Source organism: Myotis nattereri, assembly GCF_964212035.1.
Source record: "Myotis nattereri genome assembly, chromosome: 13".
Lineage (NCBI taxonomy): Eukaryota > Metazoa > Chordata > Mammalia > Chiroptera > Vespertilionidae > Myotis > Myotis nattereri.
This window is the reverse complement of record NC_138088.1, coordinates 36,436,697-36,457,700: the sequence shown is the minus strand read 5'-3', so window position 1 is coordinate 36,457,700 and position 21,004 is coordinate 36,436,697. Positions and strand designations below refer to the sequence as shown.

General features: G+C 44.2%; 1 protein-coding gene across 3 annotated transcripts in view; it reads right to left on the bottom strand.

Moving 5' to 3' along the window:
* Positions 1-19,178, bottom strand: part of PCGF5 (polycomb group ring finger 5) — a 105,255-nt gene extending 86,077 nt beyond the window's left edge. Inside the window, exon 1 of one of the 3 annotated variants that reach the window (XM_081104319.1) lies at positions 19,080-19,178. The gene's annotated coding sequence lies outside the window, so the exon portion shown is untranslated. The remainder of the gene's footprint in view (positions 1-19,079) is intronic. The other 2 variants (XM_081104315.1, XM_081104318.1) reach the window with 2 other exon arrangements.
* Between the last annotated feature and the right edge of the window lie 1,826 nt (positions 19,179-21,004).

Sequence of the window (21,004 nt, the reverse complement as noted above, 5' to 3'; positions counted from 1 at the left end):
AAAAAAAAAGAGATTGGTTTATGAAGGCAACACACACGGAATGATTTACTCAATGGGAGAGCATCAATGTTAGGCAGAGGGAGAAAATAAGTCTATTTTTGGAGTCACCAATCAACTTTCCTCACCATGGTTACCGGCTGTGTTTCATAACTTTCCAGAATCACAGATGATTCAAAATGACCTTGGTAATAATTTAGACCAAACTTCGTATTTTATACATGGGGAAACTAAAGCTTAGAGAGGTGGGAACATTGTCTGACACAACAGCCTTTTAATGACACATCACGACAGAACCCAAGTCCCCTTCACGCCTACGGAAAAATCATTACCTCAGAAAAAAAGGTACCCTGAATTTCTCTCTGGGATTTATTCATTTGTCAACTATATGAAATTGTTTTGGCAGTTAAAATCTCTGTATGTCTCTACATGATTGGGAAACACCTTTTGAAAACTACATTTTGATACTGCTAACTTCAATACAACTTGGAAATATAGATGTGTTCAATACTGGCTCATGCGTGTCTTAGGTTTTAACCTGTCTCCTACCAGGCGAAGAGGCCCGCCTGAAGAACAGATGAACCGTGGGCACTGTGCAGGCCTCTATGAAGTTTGCTATTCCAGACATTTAATAGTCATACTCTCTGATCTCTCTTTCTTCCACTTTCATGTAGATATATATGTATGTGCATATGCACACATACACATATATGTGCATATTTGGAAAGATCTAACTTGGATATTTGGTAGGGGTAGATCAGACTAAAAATTAAAGCCCTAAAAATTTTCCCACCACATACTACTAAGTTGAATTCACTTTTAAGATGACCCTTATTCAAGTAAGAACAGATTCTCAACACAGAGAAATCCTCTATTGACTCACCCAGCGTTTATTATAAGTGCGTACTCCATGCCAGGGGCTGTGTTATGAACGGGGGGACTAAAAGATCACACCCCTGCCCTTGCTGAATTCACAGTCTACAGAGACAGCAATGAATGGACACTTGCCGCAGCAATGGTCAGTGCAATCATAGTGGCTGGTTAATGGAACAATGGGGACAGAATGGAGGGAGATGACCAAATTCCATGGAGGTGACAAGACTATTTGGAAAGAGAAGAAAATTATCAACAGGGCTTCTTAAGGGAAGAGAAGGATTTTTCCAGGCAAAGAAGATAAGGAATGTGATTTAGATGGAGGACCCAGCATGTACAAAAGCAGAGACAAATGTGAAATGGCTTAGTCAGGCAGCTGACAGCATGCCGGCTCCACCTCCTCCACACCTGTATCCCTGCAACCAATGGCCAGGTGGTCTCACTTTATGCCCAACACCTACCTCAGGGGACCTTCACTGCCACCAGTAGCACACTTCATGTCCTTGAGCTACTTACCCTCCCACTCACCTAAACCACTCTTTCATGCCTTTATCTTCCTATAAAGCCTCCAGTACTTCCTCCCCAGTCCTCAGCCAAGAAGTGAATAAACTGCAATGTAGGGAAGTGACAGGTGACAGAGTGGAGAAAAGGTAGGGCCAGGTCAGAAGGCTCTAGATGACAGCCTGGAGATTTGAACTTTACCCTCAGGCACAGAGGACCATGGAGACCAGAGAGGACTCTGGCAGAAGGACTGTAAAGGGCAAGACTGGCGGGAGTGAGGTCCATTGAGGAAATTAACGTGAATGAGAATTAACTGAAGTCAGTGGCCATGAGGGAGACAAGATAATTTTAAGAAAATAAAATCAAAGGCCTATTTTATCATTGAATGGTGAGGAGATGTAGGAGAGGATTCCAATTTCTTAGCAGCATAATTATATTTAATTTTAATCTGCTAGTTTGAAAGTTTACTGCCTCCAAAAAATTGTAATTAACAATTTTAATATACATAACATTGTATTATCTGCTTCTAGGAACATCTTTGTAATAATAACAAAACAATTAACCTTCGAACTGAGCTAAGACCTATGATTTTTGAGAAAATCAAATCATCAATCTGTCATTAGCATTGGAAGCTCCTGAGAATAAACAGCCCCTTCATCAAGATGGCAAGTCACTCAACTTTTTAGGACAAATTAGGACCCCAAAGGAAATGTGTAGGGATAGTAAGAAGTAAATTTACAGTCTTCTCTGAAGAAAAAACAAAGCATCAAAGTTTATAACATATTTTTTCCATGATCTTTTACTAAAAGGATAAAGGAAACAGAAGGATCCCTTGAATAAAGAGATACCAACTTTGTATTTTACTCATCACTTCAACTATCCTTCCTGTATCAGATGGCACCTGGATTTAAATGGAAAGGCCAGTTTTTCTTCTTAGGTATGCCCCCTCTGATAGCCACCTCCACCGCATCTCCAGGAACCCAGCAACCCATAAAGCAGATGGATTCATATCATAAAGCAGGTGGATTCATTCATACCTTCTGGATGCTTCCCAGGTTGCTACAAAACCCACATGAGAGCTTTACCTCTGAGTCACAGCAAAACTGTACAGAGCTCGTAACAGTGACTCTCAGTCCTATTTGCACACTGGTGTCAATTGGGGAGTTAAAAAAAATATGCACACACACACACAGATACATACTTGTATATATTATGTCTGGGCCCCACACTAGATCAATTAAGTCAGAAACACTAGGGATGGTTCTCAATAATATATTACTGATGGTTCTTGCTAAAGAGCAACCAAGGTTGAAAACTATTAGCTAGACCCTTGCTTCCCTAAGTGTGATCTGTGGACCAGCAGCATCTTGTGGGAACTCATAGAAATGCAGAATCTCAGCCCCCCCCCCCCCCCCCCCCGAGATGAATGAATTGGAGTCTGCCATGTAATGCCATCCCTAGTGATGCACGTGCACATTCAAGTGAGAAGCACTGGCCTGGAAGAATCAGCCAAGTGGGCAAGCTCTAAATAAGACTTACTGATACATGAATCAATCCCTCACCTTAAAGATCTCACTTTGGCCTGGCTGTATACTTGTACTAGGTGTAAAGTAATTCCTCAGGAACTGTCAGGACAGCTCCCTACATACTGGACAGAAGGCTAGAGGCCAGTGCTATCACGGTCTGGAGCAGGGCACTGGCTTGATGTGTAACTGTCACAAGGAGATCACAGATACACCCCATTCATGAGAACCGATGAGTCTAGGGCAGTGGTCGCCAAACTCATTAGTCAACAGAGCCAAATATCAACAGTACAATGACTGAAATTTCTTTTGAGAGCCAAATTTTTTAAACTTAAACTATATAGGTAGGTACACTGTTATTAACTTAATTAGGGTACTCCTAAGGCTTAGGAAGAGCCACATTCAAGGGGCCAAAGAGCCGCATGTGGCTCGCGAGCCGCAGTTTGCCAACCACGGGTTTAGGGAAGCAGGAAATGGGCCCAGAAAAAGTACAAAAGAAACTTTAAGTATACCTGTAATTATTGATGTTTTTAAAAATCTGAAGTTAGATTAAAAAAACAACAACAGTTTTTTCTGAGGTCTTAAATATTTCTCTCATCCATACAACAGCCATTTTTTCTTTTACGTGTACAAAATCTCTAGTCAAAGGACAATATAATAAGATGTCTAACGTTGGTACATATGTAATTCTAATATTCTTTCTTGCTAATCAATTTTGCTAAGAATTGCCTCACAGAAAATGAGGGAACTATGAAAACTGCTAGCGATCCCAGGTGCAAAACCAAAATGCTGTTATTGATGAACATCTAGTAGACCGGAGCACCAGGGCCAAAACTGGAGGTGAAAGAACTTGAGGGCAATCTGAGGGTGCAGCTGATTTAGTCCCAAGAAACAACACTGAAGACAAAGACATAGAATAATGTTATTAAATTCAAATTTACTTGAACTTGAGCTTTAAATTGCTCCATCAGAAATTCAAGACAAGGTCATCAATTAACGTAGCTTCTGAAAAATAGAAGGAAACAAATATTGGCTCTCAGCACAGCCATTCTCATTAGTCATGGTCACCCCAATGACCTCTGCCTCTCTCTCCTCCTACTCTTCTGCCCCCAAAGAGACCATTATTAGTTCAGAATTGAGAGAGAAGATCTGACTTGAAGCAGAAGCATGAGAGAGGCTAGGAAGAATACAAGAAACATTTAAGAATAGCAGAAACTAACCACTGGGCTAGTAGCTAGCCCTACCTATACATCAGAAACAGCTGGGGTTCTTTTAAAAATTACTGATTCCTTTGGGGACCTAATGAAAACCAAGTTAAGTCAGAATCTTGGGATGGAGGAAATCATCTGAATTTTTAAAAAGCATACATTAAAAGTTAAAAATGTTGTTTCGAAGTTAGAATCCTCCTCACAACTGTGATTCTAGCCCTCACTCTGTCTCAGAATCATTTGAGGGCTGGAATCACAGTTCTGAGGAAGGATCCTCACTTTTTAAAGCTCTGGATCCATTCAAAATCATTCCCTAATCCAACGGTCACCAACCTTTTGGACCTCACGGACAACCAGTGGTCAGCGGACCACTGGTTGGGAACTGCTGCTCTAAAGGTTTCCTTAGACCGCTGCCCTAATCCACTTTCTAGCACTGCCTTACTTTTTTTTCTCATTCATTTTATTTTTATCAACATGACCCATGCAAATTATTTAAAAACTCAAACAGTACTACCAGGCTTAAAATGAAAACACAGCAGTAGCCCACATCACCTCTCCACTCACCCCCGAACCCACTTCCCAAAGGCAAACTACTTAAAAAAACATTTAGCTATCTCATTTGATATTTAATTATATATTCCTAAATAATATATTACTGGTAGTTTTTGATTTATTACTTTTCAACTTTAATTTTGTAACTCATATAACTGCTGATGCCCTGTTATGCACCAGCTTATTCTCTTCCAGTCGCCGCACACAGTTATATCACCATTTTTCCCCAGCCTCTCCTGCAGTCACAAATGGTCAGGGTTGATATTCAGTCTGTATGTTCCAGGGCTGTTGTACTATTTGTTATTAAAATACTTCCACACTGGCTAGTAAATGGCTACTGTTCAAGCTGCTCTCAAACCCTCTTAGGGACCCTTTTCTATCCCTATTTGCCATAATCTGGCAAACAAAGGGCTAACGTTTGATACAGCAAGGAGCTTCCAGAGCACTCTTTTCTTTTTTAAAATTAATTAGTTTAATTAATTTTTATTTTTCAATTACAGTTTACACTCAATATTATCCTGTATTCATTTCAGATATACAGCAAAGTGGTTAGAAAGTCATGTATTTTACAGAGTGGTCTACCAATGCTTCAAGGACCCACCTGGCCCCCTATGATTAACTACTAGAGGCCCAGTGCCTGTGCCCTCTCGCAGTCCAGGAACACTCGGGGGATGTCTGACTGACGGCTTAGGCCTGCTCCCCAATGGAGAGGCTCCCACCACTGCTGCTGGCACTCCCCAGCTGTGAGCACGGCTCAGGGCTTCTGGCTGAGTCGCACTCCCCCTGTGGGAGCGCACTGACCACCTGGGGGCAACTCCTGCGTTGAGTGTCTGCCCTCTAGTGGTCAGTGCGCGTTGTTCCACCATTCGGTCGATATTAGCCTTTTATTATATAGGATAATATTAGCCTTTTATTATATAGGATAATAGAAGCCTGATGCACGAAATTCGTGCATGAGGGGGCAGTTCCCTCAGCCCGTCTTGCATCCTCTCGCAATCTGGGACTGCTGGCTCTTAACTGCTCGCTTACCTGCCTGCCTGATCACCCCTAACCACGTGTCTGCCTGCCTGATGCGCCTAATTGCTTGCCTGCCTGCCTGATGCCCCTAACTGCTCGCCTGCCTGCCTGATTGCCCCTAACCACTCTGCCTGCCTGCCTGACCACCCCTAACCACCTCTTCCTCAGCTCCCGCCACCGCGGCTTCATCTAGAAGGATGTCCAGAATGACGTCCGGAAGGTTGTTCAGCTGTCCAGTCTAATTAGCATATTACACTTTTATTATTATAGGTTCCTTGTGCTGGAATCTACAACTCTGTGACTGTTCTGTAACTACCAATCTATACTACTTAATCCCTTTACCTTTTTCACCCAGCCCACTCACTGTCAGTCTGTCCTCTGTATCTATGAGTCAGTTTCTGTTTGCTCATTTATATTGTTCTTTAGATTCCACATATAAATGAAATCTTATGGTATTTGCCTTTCTCTGGCTTCTTTTACTCAGCATAATACCCTTTAGGCCCATCCATGCTGTCACAAAAGATTTCCTTCTTTTTTATGGCTGAGTAGTATTCCATTGCGCATATGTACCCAAACACTCCTGCTCTATAGCAGACCTGTGTTAGGACTGGTCAGTGTCTGGGTTACCATATGTTGAACATTTTGAATATCGTCCCTAAGTGTGGCCTTATCGTTACATTTTTGCCACTGGAATATGAGTGAAAGTGATGTGTACCACTTACAGGCATGGGCCTTAAACCTTTGCCCCTCATTGTTCTATCCTCATCTTATGAGCTGGAACACAGACATGCTACCACCAGCTTTTAGCCAAGCAGATCAGGACAGTGTCTCAGAGGATGGCAGAGCAGCGAGATGGAAGGAATCTGGGTTCCATGGAGTCTCTATTATAGCAACTTAGTCCACTACTGTAGTACAGTAGTAATTTATACTATGACCTATGTACATATTATCTGTGACTCCAACCTCATTCTATATGTCTTTTCTTGTGCTATTGTTTTTCTAGAATTTATAATCATCTTTTTTTAATTTACTAGGTTTTCTGGATCAATAATTTATCCCAAATGCTCACAAGGAACTGGAAAGCCCCTCTGAAGGGCTTGGTCAAATGGATCAGATTGTCAATCAGTTTTGTTTTTGTTTTCATCTGGAAACTCCTGGCGGATCTTCCCCTATTCTGATCTGGACTGGCTTCTCTCTAGGACTGCTGCGCTACCATCACCTTGAAATTTCTCTTTGCTGTCATCCTAAAATTTTCTTTCGCTTTTTTCCTATGTTTGACTCCCTGTTTCCAGAATCAAATTTATTATTCTTTCTTGGTTTATGCCCACATTTTGGTAAAATATACCATTTGGTGGTTTCCTGCAAAATGATGCATAAAGATAAATTTTGAAACCTTTCATGCCCTCAAACTGTCTTGTTTCTATCTTCCAATTGATAAATTGTGTTGAAAATTCTAGGTTGCAAATGATTTCCCTTGGGATTCTGAAGGAATTAATCCGTTGTCCTCAGGTTCCAGTGTTAAGAAATCTGGTACCATTTCAATTTCCAATATTTTTGCATGTGATCTGGAGTTTCCATCTTCCCCACACCCCTGACAGGATTTAGGATATTCCCATTTACCTTGTATCTTGAAATTTTGCAATGGTATGTCTTATACATTGGTGGTGTGGATCTTTTTTCATTCTCCTGGCTACTTTGTGAATCCTTTTAACCTACAAATGTATGTCCTCCAGTTGTAGGAAAATTCTTGCATTACTTCTTTGGTATTTCATCTACTTTTCCCTGTAGTTTCTTTCAGGAAGTCTTATAGTATGATATACTCCTTGCTAAACTGATAATCTAATTCTATTGTTTTCTCGCCTTTTTCTTTTTGTTTTTATTTCTACTTTATTTTCTGGTCCTTCCAATTATTTTTTTGTCATGTTACTTTTAATTTCCCAGACTGTTATTCTCTTATTACTTTTTTACAGCCCTGTCTTATTGCATTAATTACATGCAGGTTGCAGTCTGTTTCCACCATGATTTTTTTCTCATTTGTTCTGATTTCTGTCTTTTTAAAAAATGGAATGCTTTCTTTATATGTCTCATATTCATTGGCTATCTATTTGTATTTAAGAGTAAGACACTAAAAAACTCTTTGCGAGTTCCATGTTCATGGAATAGGAGTAGAGTTGTTGACTAGCGGGCTCACTATAGGAAGAATGGGTAGTAAGTCAGTTTTGTTATTGTGTCAGTATCTACAGGACTTTTCTCTAGGGGTCTTCGTTTTATCCAGAGAGGAATCCTTTAATATCCTGCCTGGGTAGGTAATTACTTAGCTATCCTAATATCAGGATGGGTGAAAAGAGCATAGGGTCTCACTGTTTGGTATACATATAAGTTCATTAAGTTCCTGTTTTCAGTTGAGCATTTCACCCATCCTCTCTTTGTTGCCTGGTATCCCTAAATGAATGGGATACCGTTCATATACTTCAGTTTCTCCAGAGAAAAAAATGTCCCGTCTCTGGCAAGGACTTCACCTTCATATGCGATGGGGAAAGTTAACTGAGGGTGCGGTTCCACTTACAGACTTTCAATCAATTCCTTATTGTCAGCCTTATGCCCCACTTCAAAGCCTCTAACTCCAGAGCCTTTCTGAGATGGGGGGGGGGGGGAGGGGGAGGGAATTAAACTGGCTGTGTCTTCCCAGTATCCACTCCCACCCTCCTTCTTTAAGTATCAACGTTCTTTACTACACTAAGTCAGCTGCCCCAGGTCTCTTTGCTTTGCATCCTCCAAAAATTGGTTGGCATCTCCCATCTGCTGTTGCCTCTTCTCGGGTTCACCATTTCTATAGTGGTGTTTCGGGATGGACTGACAGTAAACACATGTTCAGTCCACCAAATTCTAATCTAAAGTCCCTGTAACTAAATCTTACAACCATAGAAACTGCCCCAAAAGATGAGCCTTCGCCAATTTTTTAAACACGCGTAATTTTTCTGTTTTTATAAACACATCAGGTTAGCTAAGATACTTTCCCAATTATTTCAATGTTTGTCATTTTCTTTTTTAATATAAAACATGTATCAGGAAAACCTTTTTCTGGATGCCCCAAAAGACTTGATTCACTAACCCTTTTAGTTTTAAAAGGTGGTAGAATTTAGAACATTAGATTATAAATAAAGAAAATGCAGATTTTCATGCAATAAAGCTGTTTTCCTTGACTCCTTTCTTGCCACTTCATATCTAGTCGGTGGTGGCCTTGATAGTGCTCAAGTACTTTCACGGAAGGCATCTGACTCCTGCACAAAGTCATCATCAATATTAGAGTCTTAGCTGTTTTGCTTCCAAGAATAGGCAAAGGAGAGATGATCAGAACATTTATTTATTTATTTTTTAAAAAAAAATATATTTTATTGATTTTTTACAGAGAGGAAGGGAGAGAGATAGAGAGCTAGAAACATCGATGAGAGAGAAACATCGATCAGCTGCCTCCTGCACATCTCCCACTGGGGATGTGCCCGCAACCCAGGTACATGCCCTTCACCGGAATCGAACCTGGGACCCTTCAGTCCGCAGGCGGACGCTCTATCCACTGAGCCAAACCGGCTTTGGCAGAACATTTAAAAAATAATTAAGCACAAGGCCTTTTCTCATATCCAAAGGATCACAACTTTTCCCCTCCCATCCAGAGGATACAAAAGTGAAGACTCTTAGCCTGAAGATTTTGATCTTGAAGGCTGAAAAATCCAGGACTTGTCTTGTCCTGAACACCAAATTCATAGTTACAAAAACAAGAAATAACTATAGAGTAAAAGTAAGAAAAACACACGAATATTATACCTTTGATCTAATTCCACTCAAAAGCACATATTCTGGACCTGTCAACACTTATTTTTGCCTCCGGCTACTACTCATGACCTCCCTGAGAAGAAAACCATGTATCTAACAAAGAAAAGCGATTCCTAAGGGGAGGGGGAGATTAAAATGTTCTATTTCTTAAGCTGGGTGGGTAGTTACATGGATGTTCACTTTTTAATAATTCACTGAACTGTACATTTACATTTTAGAAGTTATATATTTGTCACATTTTACAATAAAAAGACAAAATATTTTTAAAAATATATTTTTATTGATTTCAGAAAGGAAGGGAGAGGGAGAGAGAGATCAATGATGATTGGCCTCCTGCATGCCCCACACTGGGGATTAAGCCCACAACCTGGGCATGTGCCCTGACTGGGAATCAAACCATGACCTCCCGGTTAATAGGGTGATGCTCAACCACTGAGCCACACTGGCCAGGCAATTAAAAAGGCTTTGAACAGTTAACAGAAATAAATGAAAAGGCAGAGATTTCATTTGTTGTGAAAACACAGGGCTTTCAACTCACTTGGCCATAATTATTGGACACATTGATGGTGATAAAAGGAGAAAAGTCACCCTGATTTACCCTTAAATGTCTGAACAAGAGTCCCACCAAACTTCAATAGTCATCTTAGTTGTTTTACTTGAAACACTTTAATTAAAAGAGTTCTTAAACTCCATAGTTTACCTCGTATCCCTTAAGGCAGCAGTTCTCAACCTGTGGGTCGCGAACAATGAAAATACATCCTGCATATCAGATATTTACATTACGATTCATAACAGTAGCAAAATTACAGTTATGAAGTAGCAACGAAAATAATTTTGTGGTTGGGAGTCACCACAACGTGAGGAACTGATTAAAGGGTCACGGCATTAGGAAGGTTGAGAACCACTGCTAATATTGATACCTCTGCATAAGGCTATTTATGCAGAGAGCTTTCCTGACGAATACCTGGGAAATAGAACAGGTATTATTTTCTCCCATGCTGCAGATGAGGAAACTAAGTCACTGAATAGCTATTAGTAAGGTCACTAATAGTGACAGAATCAGGACTGGTTCCAAACGTCCCATGTCCAATAAGGGCTCCTTAAATATTTTATGAGGAGAAAGAACTTTCAAGTTCTGAATTCAACAACACAATATCAAAGCTGGTGATTTCTATGACATATGTGAGTCTCCTGACATTCCCTGGAAGGAAGGGACGATTCACTGGGTATGACTATGAAATCTGAGTCATTAACTAACCATTCTGAGTCATTACACTCATTTCTAGTTAAAATAAAAATTCACCTGCTGCTTCAGAAGTTTGCTTAACTCAAATGCAAACAGGAAGCTTAGGAGTGGTCACTAACTTTATGTTTAAGGGGAACGATAGCCTCTTTCCCTTCTCACAGTTTCCAAAGGAGGCACATTCCCGATCCACTCCTGCCTGCTTGCCCTACGGTGCCAGTGGTCAGCAAACTCTTTAGTCAACAGAGCCAAATATCAACAGTACAACGACTGAAATTTCTTCTGAGAGCCAAATTTTTTAAACTTAAACTATATAGGTAGGTACACTGTTATTAACTTAATTAGGGTACTCCTAAGGCTTAGGAAGAGCCACACTCAAGGGGCCAAAGAGCCGCATGTGGCTGGCGAGCCGCAGTTTGCCGACCACGGCGCCTACACCATCTCCTTCCCCATGAGGTGAAGCAGTTTGTTTGGTTGGTGTGTGACAGCCATGGCTCTGTTCCTCAGTTCTCAAATGGATGGAGTTTTTCTATCAAATATACCAGCCATGAGAGATTTGGCCTCAATCTTCCTCTGTACCTGGACAGTGAAAGGCAGAAACCTGGGGATTTCTGCTCCGCAGACTCAAACTTTCCATCTAGTAGAATCAAAGTCTAGACTAGGCTGTAGATTAGTGGTTCTCAACCTGGGGGTCGAACGACCCTTTCACAGGGGTCGCCTAAGACCATCGGAAAACACATATATAATTACATTGTTGTAATTATATCACATATTGTTTTTAATTAATCACATAGTGATTAATCACATATTGTTTTTGTGATTAATCACTATGCTTTAATTATGTTCAATTTGTAACAATGAAAATACATCCTGCATATCAGATATTTACATTATGATTCATAACAGTAGCAAAATTACAGTTATGAAGTAGCAACGAAAATAATGTTATGGTTGGGGGTCACCACAACATGAGGAACTGTATTAAAGGGTCGCGGCATTAGGAAGGTTGAGAACCACTGCATGAAACTATTTTGGGCTTCACACCAAGCTATGCTTTCTGATCTAACCTTCATCAATAATAAAGTTAACATTTTGTCTATTGGCTGAGTTCTTATCTGTTCCTTGACTGGTGAGGAAGAACTGGTGCTTTTCATGGGTCCTCCTCAAAAATGCCATCACTGCCTTTGGTTGGCAGTCTGAACACATGGACTGGACTCCTCCACTCTCCTCGGTGGAGTTCCAGGCCCACAAACAATGGTGTGGGCAAGATGCATGGCGAGGAAGCTTTCTAAGACTCTGCAGTGGGCACCTTAATTACTTCTACTGTCCTACAGAGGAATATGAAACTGAGGTTCAGATTCCTCCCAGAAACAGCTCTGCCTCGCTTCTGTGATCTGGGTAAGTTGCAATCTTTCCAGAAAGTCTTTAACAGATGTTAGCTTCCTCATCTTTTCAATGAAGGAAAAACTTCCCTATATTTAAGGTACTTTCCATTCTATGGTCTAAAAGCTCAGAAAGGCTTTAATAATAAATGTATTACAGCATGTTTAAAAGGCACTAACATTGATATATAATCATTTTAACACCTTGGCCTCATAGATCCTGAGGATCAATGACCTTCTTCTTCATGCCTTTGTCATTCCACCATCCTTAAATTCAGCCACACTTAGAATTTACATAATTGCTCATAACTGATCCCTCCATGAGGATAAGACACTCTGAAAGTTCCTCGTACCCTTTGCCACTAGCCTCAGAATCATCCCTCTACTCTCCCATTTCTCTTTTCCTTGTTCTTGCAAAACCAGCCATTCACTACACATTCTAATCTCACATCTCCTGCTCATTCTCCCAGACCATCAACACTCTGGTTTCACTTGCCTTCCAAATTACTGAAGCACCCATATGGAGTTCGCAGTCTCCATGATACTCACACCATCTCCATGTCCAACTTTTTGAGTATTGCTGGAGAAAGCCATACGTGCAGGGAAGACCTGTTCTATCAAGGCTAAGGCCTTTTAGCAACTTGTCAGTCCCTCATCACCTTTGGATCCGTCACATACAAATCCACAGCTATTCTAAACCCTTCCCACTCTCCTCCACCTCCCAACTTTACCTCTCACTCCCAACTTATGTTCAGCAAATCAACTGGTCCACTCTATTATTTCTTTTTCCCAACAGAAAGGAACCAACCCACTTCAAAGGCAGCCTCCATCCCTCCCAGCTTTCAACTTTCCTCTCTAAATCTGTTTCTCTTTGCCTTCATTTAACTTCTTTTTTCTTTCCAGGTCACATCTGTTTTTTCATGAGTAACTACTTTATCTGTGTCATGACCAGAGTCATCAAATAATTTACTATTCAAAAAGGGGTCTTCTGTTAGAATAAAAATGGACATTATTTCTCCAAATATTACCACATAATTAACCTGGGATAACAGGTGTGAACCGAGACTGCTGGGCAATCCGGATGTCTGGCCACCCTATCCTGCTCCTGTCCTTCCTACTTGCGAAGGGCCTGGTGCATGAATTACCTCCCCACTCCTTCTCTTGGTCTTCAGTTCCTTCCTCTCCACTGTCAGCTACAACATTCTCGAGACTCACTATGATTTTGGTTTTTAAGAAAGTTTTCAGTGCCTGAAGTCACTGTCCTCTCAGATTTTCGCAGTCCAATCATAGCTTATACGGACTCCCCCCATTTCCTTCCCATTCAGGCACTCCTCAGGTACCTGGCTGACTTTTGTCTCCACTGCCCCATTGACCCTGACCTCAAAGGTGATTGTCAATGGTCTCATTGAAAAATCTAATGACTTTTTCCCAGTCTTCAATCTCAACCCCTCTACCCTATCAGCCTCCTCCAAATTCTCCTTCCTCACCTTTTTTTTTTTTTAACCTGATCTCTTCCTTGTTTTCCTCTCATTTCTTTCTTCTCAGCATCCTATCAGCCTCTGTCTGTCTCCCCCTCTAGACATACAAACAGTGGATATCCAAGGTCCTATGCTGGTCTTTTATTCTTCCCCTCACACTCTGAACCATCAGAGCTTCACCATTCCTCTTCATAAGGATGTCCTTCACTCTTCCTCTCCTTTTTTTTTTAAAAAAAAATCCTCATCTGAAGATATTTTTTTTTCTATTGGTTTTCAGACCGAGTGGAAGGGCGGGAGGAGATGAAATGGAGGAGGGGTGGAGGGAGAGAAACACTGATGTGAGAAGAGACAAATCAATTGGTTGTCTCTCGCACGCGTCCCGACTAGAGCTGGGGATTGAACCTGAAACCAAGGTATATGCCCTTGACTGAGAATCAAAACAGAGACCCTTCTGTCCATGGGCTGATGCTCTAACCACTGAGAAAAACCAGCCAGGGCTCTTCCATCCATCTGGACTGTCCATAGACACAAAACGTTAACATACCCAAATTCAAACGTATAATCACATTAATTATACAAACATTGCTGACTGCACACTATTTGCGGTGACTTCACTAGTGGCCCTTCCTATTTCAATTCCTGCCATCTCCATCCAAAGTTATACTCTTATGTTTCAGTCTTTGACTTCTCCCTCATCCAATGTGTCAACAAGTCCTCTTGCATTTACCTGTACAGTGTCACACCCAACCTACCTGACTCCCACCCTAATTTAGATTCTCACTGCTTTTATTCTGGAGACTATTTTAATAGCTTCCTAACTGGGACCACCCATTGCTCCTCTGATGCAGATTAATCTTCTCAAAGCACAGCTTTAATTACATTGTTCCCTCCACTTTAAATACCTTTGATGGTTAGCGACTGCCTACTGAACAGGCTCCTTAGCCCAGCATTCAAGATGTTCACAATATGGTCCTAACCCTGCCATGAAGCCTTCTGTCCCTCTATCCTGTCCCCAGGTTTTTGTCCCTCCATTTCTGGATATCCTTCAAGTCTTAATAAGGCTGATCCTTACATCACTGCTAGTTGAAGTCCTACCGATTCCTTACGGCTTTGCTCAAGATTCCGTAATTAAGTCTTCTCCAATTTTTCCTTCTCTGAAATCACAAAGCATTTTTGCTATGCCTCTCTACCAGTTCTTCCATGTAATTCAGCCTTTGGTTTCCTTTCTTATGCTCCCTACAAGCCTTTCACAGAAAAGGTATCAAAAAAAAAAAAAAGAAAAAGAAAGAAAGAAAAGGTATCCAGGACTTATTAAACTGTACACTCCTTTTACTGTCTTGTATGTAAGCTGAGAGGTTGAAATATTAAGTTAACTTTGTATCCATTATATAGCACATAAAATAATGAAAATGTACTTAATATCACCAAAACTAATTATGCTAAATTCTTAGGAATGCCTAGAAACTAACCATTTTTGTAGTTACTCTTGTTAGATCAATATCAATCATTTTATTTAAACTAAAATAACAGGAAAGTTGTACATTCTTATTGGTTTCTTAACTATAGAGATGGACAAAAATCTTAGAGATCATTTAATTCCCACCCCCTCATCTCAACCACCAATTCTCTAGGTAAGAAAACTGAAGCTTTGAGAGTTTAAGCTATTCCCAGGATCACATAAGTTAGAAATCATAATTATAGCTGTTACCACTCATTAAGGGCCCAGTGTACACCAGGCACTTTTACCTATGTTATCCCACTCTTACAACAATCCTTCAGGGTAAGTGGTACTGCATCCATCCTCTTTAGAGATGAGACAATGCTCAGAAAAGTTAGGTAACTCGCTAGAGAGAGCCAGCCCTGTCTGATAGGGCCAGAGCTGAGCTTCAGGCCCAATTCTATCTGGCTATAAAGTTTAGACTTTTCTAATTAAACACTGTGGCAGAGCAACACCTACCAGGTGTCTGTCCTACTGTTTCTCCACCTGCGAGTGATTATGCTAAGCAAGCACACACACTTGTACGTTGTAAGCCATTTTATCTGAAATCCTGGAGGCATGAAAAACTCCATAGTAGCTTCATTGCTATAAAAGGTCTAAGGCTAGCCCAGACCGGTTTGGCTCAGTGGGTAGAGTGTTGGCCTGCGGACTGAAGGGTCCCGGGTTTGATTCCAGTGAAGGGCATATACCTTGGTTGCGGGCACATCCCCAGTTGGGAGTGTGCAGGAGGCAGCTGACCGATGTTTCTCTCTCATCGATGTTTCTAACTCTATCCCTCTCCCTCCCTCTCTGTAAAAAAATCAATAAAATATATTTTTTAAAAAAGTTCTAAGGTTAATTGCTGCCAACATTGTGACTCTGTCAGAAAACCTCTTCAATTTGGAAAAGATACGTTTTCAATTCTTAAGTATACTTTCCATTTTAAATACACTGTTTGTCCTACCACATTCAACAAGTATTCCTTGAGCCCCTAGATGTCCACGGCACATGGGAGGGTACAAAGTTGAATAATATATAGTTTTACTCTCTGAGAGTTCATAAGCAAGAGGCAAACAATCAACTAATGGTAGAAATCACTCCTCCCCCACCTACGGGAGCTCTGGCTAATTCAGGGACAACCCTTAGTTCTCATCTCCACCCTGCATCTTGGGCACGTCATCTCACTGTGTCTTCGCTTCCTCAGAAAGCAACTGGTAAAAAGCGATGACTTGTGCCAAGCAATTTCAAGGTCTTTTGCAGCTTTACATTTCTATTATCTCTGAGCTCACTCTTGAGATTATGCTTCTGTAAGTGACCACAGCCACTGTTAAGGGAAGGGAACTGCTGGATGCCCAACCTTCTTTAGAAGTGACTTGGGAAGTACTGAGTTCTAAAAATACTACTACAAGATTAAGGTAGACTGATTATGCCTCCCAAGTTTAGTATGTATTACAAAATCAACTTTACTCAAGTTTACCCTCTACGGAAGTAGTATTAAGCATTACATTCAAATAATTCTCCCATTATATCATTGGCTTACTATTATAGCTTTAATTCTTTACAATCCACTTAAGATATTTGAAATATAATGTTAAATAAACTCTATCTAGTCTTCTGTGGAGTTAAGTTATCGATATTAACAACAAAGCAGATAAGTTCTACCTGCTCTGGACCGTCCCAAACCGCAGCTAAATTTGGGGTTGGTGCACAAGCAGTGGGAAGAGGAGACTATAGAAATATCAATATTTTAAATACTAGTGGAAACATACACTACTGTGAGAACTTGACTTTGCAGATTTCATTTCAATATCCTCACTTTTTTCAACTAGCACATATAATATTTTTAATCATCATCACTGACTTATTCAGTAACACACTTTCTCCTTGACAAGGCTCCACATGCCTTCTCTTTCTTCCGACTCAGCATCTTAGGAGGTGATGTGCAAACCCATCTTGTGCTGTAAGTTAACACGGCACAGAGGAGGAAATCAATCAATCAAAAAAATTGGATGAAAAAAAGTTAGAACGGTACCCTCTTAGAGCCTGACCCAGAAAGGCACTTAATTTCAACTGTCAAAGATAGTCCTACCAAGAAATCAGGAAAAAAGAACTTATTTATTCACTAGTCAACAAATACTAAGCGCCTAACATGTGCCATGCCCCGTGCTCGGTGGTAGCTATGGCAATGAACAGAATAGGCGAAGAGATTCCTGGCAGAGTGGAGCTCACGTTCTAATGCAAAGAACCAGGATTTAAAGAACAACTCTAAATAAAGTCATTTCACATGGCGATGAAATACTATTAAGAAAAGGAAATAAAGCTACTTAAGGTGATCAAGAGGGCCTTGCTAAGTAAAGTCCTAAGTGATGAGAAATTTTTATTCTTAATCTCACAGGGGTGGATTGGGATGGGGATGAGTCGTTAGTCTTTCAGGGAGGTCACAATGATCAAGTTTCATGTTAATGGCAAACTATTAGGATCTGGCTATTAATACCCCCACCCACCCACCCACCCACCCTCAAAAAACAACAACAAAAAACCCAAAACACACACACAAACTCCCACCTAAATCTTTAAGTAGGACTTCTCTACTTAGGAGCCACTTACTTTTCTTTTAAGAGCCACTACCTTTTAAAGTTGCTAATTATTTTAGAGGTACTTGACGAGAGGCAATGACTAGAAGGATTCTCTCAGAGCCCAATACCTCATTTGACACCCTCCAAATACTGAATGAGACAGGTCCCAGCCCCGCTCCGAATCAGCGCTCCTCCACCGACTCATTAATTCAGCCAGGTGGAGTCTTGTAACCCTTCCAGGAACGTGGAACAAGCCTTGGGAAATCTGGGCACCTTGACACCCCCAAAGTTTCCCCAAATCGTGAACGGGGCGAAAGAATAAACCCGCGCCGCTTTTGCATGCACTCTGCCCCGCCCCTCCAGGCGTCGCCGCTGCAGCAGGGCCGCTGTCCGCGGGTCAGAGGCACGCGACGGGTACGCGCGCCTGTACATTCCCCGCATGAATCATCGGCGCTGGTCCGCGGGGTGATGATTCATGCACCGCTCGGGAGCTCGCGGCCACACGTTCCCGGCGTCCTGTGACGGCCGCACACGCAGCTTCCTTCATGTTAAATACACGTTTCAAAGTGCAAACGCCCGGAGCCAGCAACGTGTAGACCCAGGCCGGGAGACCGAGAGAAAAGGCGCCTTTCGGCCGCTGCCCGAGTTCCCGGGTCTGGGAGGAGAGCCGGCAGGTCCTTGCGCCCCTTTGGGCCCCCCCGCCCCGGCACGCGCCGCAGGGGGCGCGGAGGGCGCACAGGTGGGTCCCCGCCCGGCTGCCTCCGCCCCTCCTGCCACGCGCGGCAGGCCGACGCTCCTCGCCGACGCGCTCCCGCTCGCCCCTTTCCTCTCCGTGACATCTTATATAATAACTCGAGCGGATCAGAACGGAAGCAACGCGCGCTGCCGGGCCCGTCCCCCCGCGGGACCAGATGTTGGCGCCCCCAGCCCCCAGCCCCCGGCCCCCGCACGAAGCGCCCGGGAGCGCGGCTTCCCGGCGGGGGAAGAGCCGGAGCGGCGACTCGGCGGGTCCCTCCTCGGAGAAGGCGCTGCTGCTGTGGCCGGTCCCCGTCAGGAAACCGCGAGCGTCACCAACTGCGTCAGCTTCTTCAAACACATTTCATGGTCTCCCTCCAGCCCGGGAGCCGGCCGCTCCGGTGGCGGGGCCGCGGCCGCGGCTGGAAGGAAGCCCTCCGAGAGGAGAAAGTTCCTCGGGCCCTCCCTCCGCCCGCCCCGCGCCCGGTCCCGTGGCGCCGCCCGCCGGCCCGCACCAATGTCAGGTTGGGCAACTTGTGACCCCCGGGAGCCGGGCCGCCCCCTCCTGCCCGCCGGGCTCGCCCGGAGCCGGGGCCTCCCCGACCCAGCGGGAAACAGCGACGTCAGAAACTTCCCCGGGCCGCGCCGGGCAGAAACGCCGCCGGCTCCGCGCACATCGCCCTTACCTTGCTCTCCAGAGGCCACGATCCGGGCGGGCGGCGCGGGGCGCGTGGTGCGCGAGCGAGCGCGCGCGTGGGGCGGTAGGTGAGGGAGCCCGCGCCGGCGGGGGCGGGGCGGGGCGGCGGGGGTGCGAGCCGCGCGGGGCGGGGGCTGGGCCGGCCCGGCGGGCGGGCGGGCGGGCGGGCGCGAGGAGCGGAGCGGAGCGGGCGGCGGGCGCAGGGCGAGCGCGGAGGGGGCGGAGGAGTTGCCGCGGGTTTGTTTACGCATTGCTGCCCGGCTCGGGGCACAGCCCGCACAACCTGATTGGACGCAAACTGGGGCACAGCCTCTCGCGGCCGGCCGCCCGCCCGGCCTCCTCGAGCAGCCGCCGCGCAGCTCCGGGAGCGCCCTGCTGGGCTCGGCCCCCGGCGGCGCCCGGGCCTGGAGGGGACGAGCGGCGGCGGCAGTGGAGCCACACGTTGGCCCTGAGCTTGCAGTTGCCCACCTGTAGTGGCGGATGGGCAGGGAGAATTAGAAACTTCCGACGCTGGAGACTTCGTAGTCTCTCACCGAAGGGGCACCCCCCCCCCCCCAGACGGAGGAAGCGTGCCCTTGAATGGATGCAAAGGCAGCTCAAATGTTGATATGCCCCTTGGGCGATGGTCACGCTGAGGCTTCCGGTGTAAGCCATCCCTAGGGGATGCAGTTCCTTCCCTCGTCTCCAGTCTCCAGCATCTCTGCTTGCAATCCGCCCCCCCCCCCCCCCCCGGCGCAGCATTCAAAGTTGCCACCCCCCAAGTGACCTTGCCTCATGGTGTTCAAGACCCTCAGATGACTCCGATGACCTCAAGCCCCAATCCTTTAGTCTCAGAGTCTCCTCTCTACTGCCCAACCAGCACCCCAATAAGCCTGGTCTTCAGGCACCTCATCAGATGCCTCTGACCTTCCACAGATGATTCTGATCCCACTCTGTTCTCGCCAGGAAACGGAAAACCCCAGGGCTCCCTCCACCTGTCAAAGGCTCACACACTCAGCATGTCTAACAAGTGCAGCCTCCCCGACCTCCCCCCCCCCCCCACACACACACACCTTCACCCGCAGAATGCCCCTGTGGCTGGCATCAATGTGGCTTGAAGGTCAGGCGTGTGCCCACTCTGTGCCCCCACTGTCCGTGGATCCTGAAGCACGGGAGCCCAGTTTTGACAGGGCTCTGAAGATGGGAGAGATGAACGCTGCAAGAATGCAATTGTCTGAATGTCTGCAGTTCTGCTGGGACTAGAAAAACTCCAGTCTATCAAGAGGGTCTCCTGATAGAGGGTGCACGAACCTCATTTTGCAAAAAGCAAACACTTTAGAAAACTGAGAATGCCCTCCATTTCTTCTATGTTTCTGTGTCTCCCCATCACATTTTGCCATGTACCCTCTGTACACATAAGGGGCACTTAATAACCTGGGAAGAATAAAACAGATGTTCTTTAAGTTAAGGCTCAAATGATCAAAGTGAATATAGTAAATCGGGAAGGAATAGACAGGCATGGCCATGAACCCAGTCATTTTATCGATAATTTCTAGGCTCGGAGTCCCTCAACTCTGACAGTGTCACTGTCCAATCAGACACCAGAGAAGTGGACCCTGACCGGTCCTGACGCGGGATGGCTGATCCCTTTCGTTCATGACGGGCTGCTTCCACTGGGAAAGTTGTCTTTGAACTCTGAGGGTGAATCCAAAGGAGAGTAAAGTTTTCTTGCCCAGACAATTCAATAGTGACTTAGTTACACAGGAGTTGAAAGAACTGGAAGTGTAACCAGGGTAAGGCCAGGCAATCCTGAGGTTAGCAAGTACTGGATTCATCTCCTCCCCTAGGGCTGGAGGGACAAGGGAAGGAGGCTGCTAGAACCATGAAGGGCTTGTCCAATGGGAGTTGGAGCTTGGGAGGAAATGCATCTACTGC